This window comes from Eleutherodactylus coqui, chromosome 9 (assembly GCF_035609145.1).
Source record: "Eleutherodactylus coqui strain aEleCoq1 chromosome 9, aEleCoq1.hap1, whole genome shotgun sequence".
Classification (NCBI taxonomy): domain Eukaryota; kingdom Metazoa; phylum Chordata; class Amphibia; order Anura; family Eleutherodactylidae; genus Eleutherodactylus; species Eleutherodactylus coqui.
Window position 1 is genome coordinate 93,560,615 of NC_089845.1, and position 8,691 is coordinate 93,569,305.

Sequence of the window (8,691 nt, forward strand, 5' to 3'; positions counted from 1 at the left end):
TCTTATTTCAATTTTATTGAACAAGCACCAAGTACCAACAACAGTGGTTACTGAGAGTAATGTTCAGAGCCAAGTAACTCTAACTGTTAGTGGATTATAGAATATCAAAGGAGGATCTAGTATGAAAGGCAGGACTGATAAAATAGTCCAGCAGTAGCCTAACACCTGATCCTCCACTAAGGCCCGTTTAAACGGCATACGTAGACCAGCATCAAAGGCAGAACTGGTGATGCAATTCAGAAATGCCTGATAGTTGGTTTACTAATAGCCAGTATCACTCACTTAGCACAGTAGTGAACTACCACAGGCAATTAGCCTATGAGGAGTCTTACTACTAATTGCTAAATCAAATAGAACCATCAATAAAACCATCTACGCGTTTCAACAGCTTAGTTTAACAAGCTGTATCATCAGGATGGTATAGTATTATGCAATCAAGATAAAGAGATTGCATACACAATTCAGCCATGTCCTGCACCAGTCATAGATATATAACTAAGTGCAACACAAGCTAAGTTTTGAGATGGTATACTAAGGTGCAATCAGATGGAACAATTGCATCTAAGATTCAGCTAAGTAAGGCATTAGTCATAGATATGACAGACTGTGCCATAGACATAGCTGATGTTGAGCAAGTAGCGAGGTGAACAGCCTAACGGGCTGTGTTAAACTGAGCAGCAATGGTCAGTAGCCTGATGACAGGGCTTATAAAGACCAAACCACGCCTCCCTGTATGGAGGGCTCGTCCCCGTTCAGCCAATCTGCTTCATAGCTTCCCAGCACTCAATTTACCGAGATCTCGCGATAGTTGAGATCCCGCGCATGCGCAGACGCGCACAGCGTCCGTGGATGCCAACCAACGCCAACCAGCGGTCCGGAGGGCGCCGTGGCATCGGGGCACTGCGCAGATCAAGCGCATGTAGTGTGGAAGGGAATGCGAGGCACAATAAAGCCCAAACCAGGGCGATATCACCAACAGGTGTAATAGTAAATATGACTATAGGAAATGGATAGGATAAATCTATAACGTATAAGGAACAGATGTTTAAGGCATATACTGATGTATGGAAGAGGGTAAGTATAGGAATATGTGGATAACAGCTAACATGAACAGTATAGCAGAGATGGTACAAGGCATAAGACTAATGCAACGCATGGAGATGGTTATAGCCTCTTTGGGGTAGTGTATAAGATATATGTATACATGATATATAGTGATTAACACCATGAACATAATTATTAGACACCCATCTATATTGACCACAATCATATACTGATAGTTAGTTGTATATGTTTATAACCATATTAGTTTATTTAGCACTTACCGAACAGCATAGTAGATTGGTACAACCGGTACCTCTATAAAAACCGGGATATATCCCCTGAGCTGTAAATATGTGGTACTAAATATAAATGTGGTCAATAGAACATACACCATAAGGTGCTGAAAGGGCACATGGAGATGGCTATAAGATATATGTATACATGATATATAGTGATTAACACCATGAACACCATGAACATAGTTATTGGACACCCATCTATATTGACAACAATCATATACTGATAGTTAGTTGTATATGTTTATAACCATATTAGTTTATTTAGCACTTAACAAACAGCATAGTAGATTGGTACAACCGGTACCACTATACAAAACCAGTGATATAACACCTGAGCTGTGAATATGTGATATTAAATATCAATGTGGTCAATAGAACATACACCATAAGGTGCTGAAAGGGCGCATATATATTAACCTTATAACACTATTCACATGATGCACTTATATAAATGCAGCAAACGATAGCTGATCATTCAAGCCCTTTGGACTGCAGCAATCCAAACGGTGAATCCACCGTGTCTCTTTCTGTAGCAACAACCTGTCCACGTTGCCCCTTCTACCATTAGGTCTGATAATTTCAATTCCTTGAAACTGAATACAATCCGGGTTATTGTTATGTACATCACGCACATGTACTGCCAGACTCGTCTTCTCTCCTCGGTTGATGGTACCGATGTGCTCTAGTACACGTCTACGTAGTTGGCGGATGGTTTTGCCTACGTAATCCAAGGGGCATGGGCAGGTCGCTTTATATATTACTCCACTAGATCTACAGTTGATAAAATCCTTTATTTGATACGTCAGACCTGTGGCCGAACTGGAAAAATTCCCACCCCTTTTGATGTACTTGCATGCTTTACAGCCAGCGCACCTGAATGTACCCTTAGGAGGATCCGAGCCAAGCCATGTTTTCGTAGATGTAAGTGCCGAAAAATGACTATGGACAAGTCGGTCCTTCAAATTGCGGCCCCGCTTGTAAGTGATCAAGGGTTTATTTGGAAGATGTTCCATCAGATCGGGATCTTTGCACAATATATGCCAGTATTTATCCAAAATCCGTCTGATTTCATTGGATTGGTCGTCATAGGTGCCGATAATACGGATCTTTGCATCACCGTCAGCTCTCTTTCTTGGTTTCAGACAGTCCTCCCTCTTTAAGCTCTTAGCATGTATGTTAGCTTTATCCACTACCTCCTCAGGGTAACCACGATTAATAAATCTACGGCTCATTTCCTTAGATTTAATCAGGAAGTCATCGTCCGAGGAACAGTTACGCCGTGTGCGAATTAACTGTCCCTTCGGTATACCACATTTAAGGGGGGTAGGATGGTGGCTCTGCCAATGCAAAAGAGTATTTGTTGCTGTCGCTTTTCGAAATATTGATGTTTGTAGAGATCCGTTTGGCATTTTAGTTATGACGAGATCCAAAAACGTGATTTTGGACAGATTAATTTCGGCCGTGAAGTACAATCCTAGATCATTTTTGTTCAGATGACTAACAAATGTATAGAAGTCATCTATTTCACCAGTCCAGAGGATAAGCACATCATCAATGAAACGGACCCAAAGATCGATAAATGGGGTCCAAGTCTCATTGTTCTCACTAAACACGGTGGTCTCCTCCCACCAGCCCAGGTATAGGTTGGCATAGCTGGGGGCACAAGGGCTCCCCATAGCCGTACCCCTGAGCTGGTGGAAGTACCTCCCCTCGAAGAGGAAGTAGTTTTTCGTGAGAACAAAGGACTTCGAAAAGCGACAGCAACAAATACTCTTTTGCATTGGCAGAGCCACCATCCTACCCCCCTTAAATGTGGTATACCGAAGGGACAGTTAATTCGCACACGGCGTAACTGTTCCTCGGACGATGACTTCCTGATTAAATCTAAGGAAATGAGCCGTAGATTTATTAATCGTGGTTACCCTGAGGAGGTAGTGGATAAAGCTAACATACATGCTAAGAGCTTAAAGAGGGAGGACTGTCTGAAACCAAGAAAGAGAGCTGACGGTGATGCAAAGATCCGTATTATCGGCACCTATGACGACCAATCCAATGAAATCAGACGGATTTTGGATAAATACTGGCATATATTGTGCAAAGATCCCGATCTGATGGAACATCTTCCAAATAAACCCTTGATCACTTACAAGCGGGGCCGCAATTTGAAGGACCGACTTGTCCATAGTCATTTTTCGGCACTTACATCTACGAAAACATGGCTTGGCTCGGATCCTCCTAAGGGTACATTCAGGTGCGCTGGCTGTAAAGCATGCAAGTACATCAAAAGGGGTGGGAATTTTTCCAGTTCGGCCACAGGTCTGACGTATCAAATAAAGGATTTTATCAACTGTAGATCTAGTGGAGTAATATATAAAGCGACCTGCCCATGCCCCTTGGATTACGTAGGCAAAACCATCCGCCAACTACGTAGACGTGTACTAGAGCACATCGGTACCATCAACCGAGGAGAGAAGACGAGTCTGGCAGTACATGTGCGTGATGTACATAACAATAACCCGGATTGTATTCAGTTTCAAGGAATTGAAATTATCAGACCTAATGGTAGAAGGGGCAACGTGGACAGGTTGTTGCTACAGAAAGAGACACGGTGGATTCACCGTTTGGATTGCTGCAGTCCAAAGGGCTTGAATGATCAGCTATCGTTTGCTGCATTTATATAAGTGCATCATGTGAATAGTGTTATAAGGTTAATATATATGCGCCCTTTCAGCACCTTATGGTGTATGTTCTATTGACCACATTGATATTTAATATCACATATTCACAGCTCAGGTGTTATATCACTGGTTTTGTATAGTGGTACCGGTTGTACCAATCTACTATGCTGTTTGTTAAGTGCTAAATAAACTAATATGGTTATAAACATATACAACTAACTATCAGTATATGATTGTTGTCAATATAGATGGGTGTCCAATAACTATGTTCATGGTGTTCATGGTGTTAATCACTATATATCATGTATACATATATCTTATAGCCATCTCCATGTGCCCTTTCAGCACCTTATGGTGTATGTTCTATTGACCACATTTATATTTAGTACCACATATTTACAGCTCAGGGGATATATCCCGGTTTTTATAGAGGTACCGGTTGTACCAATCTACTATGCTGTTCGGTAAGTGCTAAATAAACTAATATGGTTATAAACATATACAACTAACTATCAGTATATGATTGTGGTCAATATAGATGGGTGTCTAATAATTATGTTCATGGTGTTAATCACTATATATCATGTATACATATATCTTATACACTACCCCAAAGAGGCTATAACCATCTCCATGCGTTGCATTAGTCTTATGCCTTGTACCATCTCTGCTATACTGTTCATGTTAGCTGTTATCCACATATTCCTATACTTACCCTCTTCCATACATCAGTATATGCCTTAAACATCTGTTCCTTATACGTTATAGATTTATCCTATCCATTTCCTATAGTCATATTTACTATTACACCTGTTGGTGATATCGCCCTGGTTTGGGCTTTATTGTGCCTCGCATTCCCTTCCACACTACATGCGCTTGATCTGCGCAGTGCCCCGATGCCACGGCGCCCTCCGGACCGCTGGTTGGCGTTGGTTGGCATCCACGGACGCTGTGCGCGTCTGCGCATGCGCGGGATCTCAACTATCGCGAGATCTCGGTAAATTGAGTGCTGGGAAGCTATGAAGCAGATTGGCTGAACGGGGACGAGCCCTCCATACAGGGAGGCGTGGTTTGGTCTCTATAAGCCCTGTCATCAGGCTACTGACCATTGCTGCTCAGTTTAACACAGCCCGTTAGGCTGTTCACCTCGCTACTTGCTCAACATCAGCTATGTCTATGGCACAGTCTGTCATATCTATGACTAATGCCTTACTTAGCTGAATCTTAGATGCAATTGTTCCATCTGATTGCACCTTAGTATACCATCTCAAAACTTAGCTTGTGTTGCACTTAGTTATATATCTATGACTGGTGCAGGACATGGCTGAATTGTGTATGCAATCTCTTTATCTTGATTGCATAATACTATACCATCCTGATGATACAGCTTGTTAAACTAAGCTGTTGAAACGCGTAGATGGTTTTATTGATGGTTCTATTTGATTTAGCAATTAGTAGTAAGACTCCTCATAGGCTAATTGCCTGTGGTAGTTCACTACTGTGCTAAGTGAGTGATACTGGCTATTAGTAAACCAACTATCAGGCATTTCTGAATTGCATCACCAGTTCTGCCTTTGATGCTGGTCTACGTATGCCGTTTAAACGGGCCTTAGTGGAGGATCAGGTGTTAGGCTACTGCTGGACTATTTTATCAGTCCTGCCTTTCATACTAGATCCTCCTTTGATATTCTATAATCCACTAACAGTTAGAGTTACTTGGCTCTGAACATTACTCTCAGTAACCACTGTTGTTGGTACTTGGTGCTTGTTCAATAAAATTGAAATAAGAATAAGCACTTATGCAGCATGGTGTATACACACTGTTAGAAGTACATCGCAACTAACAGTATACACTATATAGATTGACGCCTGGGACAATTGTTATATACTTTTCTGCTATCAAGGCAGTTATATCTGTAGTGGAGGATTTCGTGCACTACATTAATGCGCGTATCCATAACACTACTCCACCATAAGGAATTTCTTCATCCATACTATAGTCACGGATATTTACCAAAATAGGGATAGAGCGACAGGGTCACTAATATCTCTATTGGAGCATATGCATCATTATTCATCTGTTTATGCATATAGCCGAGATAGGTAAAAATCGCAAAGTGCCCTATGAATGCCTTTATCCAGTACTCAACCACTCTGTGATTATACGGTTTATCTCATCTTGATCACATTTTGGATTGGTCATTTTATTCATATGTACCACGAGTAATCCTATAGTGGTTCTAAATAAGACCATCAGACTAATAGTGGATATTTGTGCATGGTGAATCCACACCTAGAGAGCATCGGTAGTGTGGAAAATCCCTTCCGTGATAATTATATAAGTGAATGGAGATTAATACACCTTACCTGTCCTAGGCATCATATTTTATGGACGGTGCCGATCGGTTTTGACAGGCACTATACCTATTAAGGATTGATCACGCCCTATGTATACATATTTTTAAATTATATCAATAAAGGTTAAATTTTATTTATTATTTAGTGGTTCCCTCGGTGATTCTATTTTGGTTCCTCAGGGAACTTTTCTGTCTCGGTGACGATTTTTGTTTATTATGGCAGGCTTTCTATCAAGTACTATTAATACGGCCTCCTGGCTGATGGAGGCTAAAATGGTGTTTCAGACAGGGAAATGGATACTTCATTACAGATTACCTCTTTGAATCAAGCCTTTAAGAATATAACTAGAGCTTACAAAGAATTTGTCAAAGTCTGGTGGGAGGTACAGGCTCTCACCAATTACCTGGAAAATAAAATCGTCCCTAGAGGCCTCAGGATTCATATAATGCCCCCCCCTAAACTGAGAACCACGGACTTTATGAGTAGATGGGAGAAGGAGTCTACGGACAGTTCGCTTAGGCTGATGAACCTCCTCCTGGAAGAGGAAAAAATCAACCTTGAGAAAGCAGGAAAAGCCCTTGAGGAATTAATTAAAGAAGGAAAGAAGTTCTCTGCCGAAACGGACTATGAAAAAAGAGAGAACTCCTTAAAACTGACAATAGAAAGATACACTGGGTTCCTTAAGGAGCGCAAACATAATCAATACCAAAGAGACCTGCGAGACTTCATAGAAAATAGAGCATACGAAGTCAGACCACCGACTGAAAGCGAACTAAGTTCGTCCGAAAGTGAACACTCAACCCATGATTATTCTAAGCGAGGGGGTCACAGTGATAGAAGGAGGGGTAGAGGAGGCCAGAGAGTGAGAACTAGGGGCAGAGGAAGAGGTAATAATGGTGAGAGTCATTTTTTAGGGCAACCCATTACTCATTATATGACGCGGAATCGGGGCCCAATAGAAATGTCTACTTACCATCAGACGTAACATCTTTGACGTCCGAGAGAGATAATGCCGTAAATGTCGCTGAGCTAACTACTAATGAGAATGAACTGCAAGTCATCAATTTATCATCCAGAAGCTTAACAAAACAAGAAGAATCAGTGATTAAGAAGGGTCTATCTTTCATCCCCACCAATAAGTTTTGTCTGTTTGAATGGACGAAAGATATCGCACTATTTTTAAGAAAACTGCGATGGAAGAAGTTCTTTGCTATTCGTGATAGAAAGAAATGTGCAGATATGGGTCTGGACCATCAGGACCTGGAAGCCCTTCAGGCTTTGGAAGCGTTGGAAAACGAGAATATGAGAGATCCTAGTAAGGGCCCTTTCACCACCCTCAAGTCAAAAAATACGAGTTTACCCCCATCCGGGGATTCTCCGTATATAGAGATTTTTGAAACCATGGTGACTGAGGACCTTGAGAGGTTATCTAAAGAAAAGAAATTTAAGCATCAAAATCTCACTGTTGATGAAAAAATGGCTCTCCAAACGCTCGAGAGGGATGAAACCATAATTATTAAGCCATCCGATAAGGGGGGCAATATAGTCCTGATGGACCGTGATGCATATAGGGAAATGTGCCTCAGGATACTATTGGATAAATCTAATTACCAGATCCTGAAAGAAGACCCTACTGATGTTTTTCTCACTGAGCTTAGGAATATTTTGATGCAGGCGAAAACGGATGATCTAATTGATGATAAAGAATTTCAATATTTATTCTCCTCAACACCGCAAATAGCGACTTTTTACGGCTTACCGAAGATTCATAAAGGCTTGACTCCTGTAAAAGGCCGACCCATTGTTGCAGGCAATGACAGCCTGACGCAAGGTATCAGTACTTACCTAGACATTGCATTAAGACCTTTTGTTGAATCACTACCGGCCTATATTAAGGATACTACGGATGTCCTTAAAAAATTGGAGGATATAGTCCTACCCCCGAACGCAAAACTGGCAAGCCTCGACGTTGAGGCGCTATACAGCTCGATACCACACAGTGGGGGATTGAAGGCCGTAGAATATTATTTGAACCAGAGAGGTACACATCTGAAACAGCATAACAACTTGCTAATGTCTTTGTTGTCCTTTGTTCTCACGAAAAACTACTTCCTCTTCGAGGGGAGGTACTTCCACCAGCTCAGGGGTACGGCTATGGGGAGCCCTTGTGCCCCCAGCTATGCCAACCTATACCTGGGCTGGTGGGAGGAGACCACCGTGTTTAGTGAGAACAATGAGACTTGGACCCCATTTATCGATCTTTGGGTCCGTTTCATTGATGATGTGCTTATCCTCTGGACTGGTGAAATAGA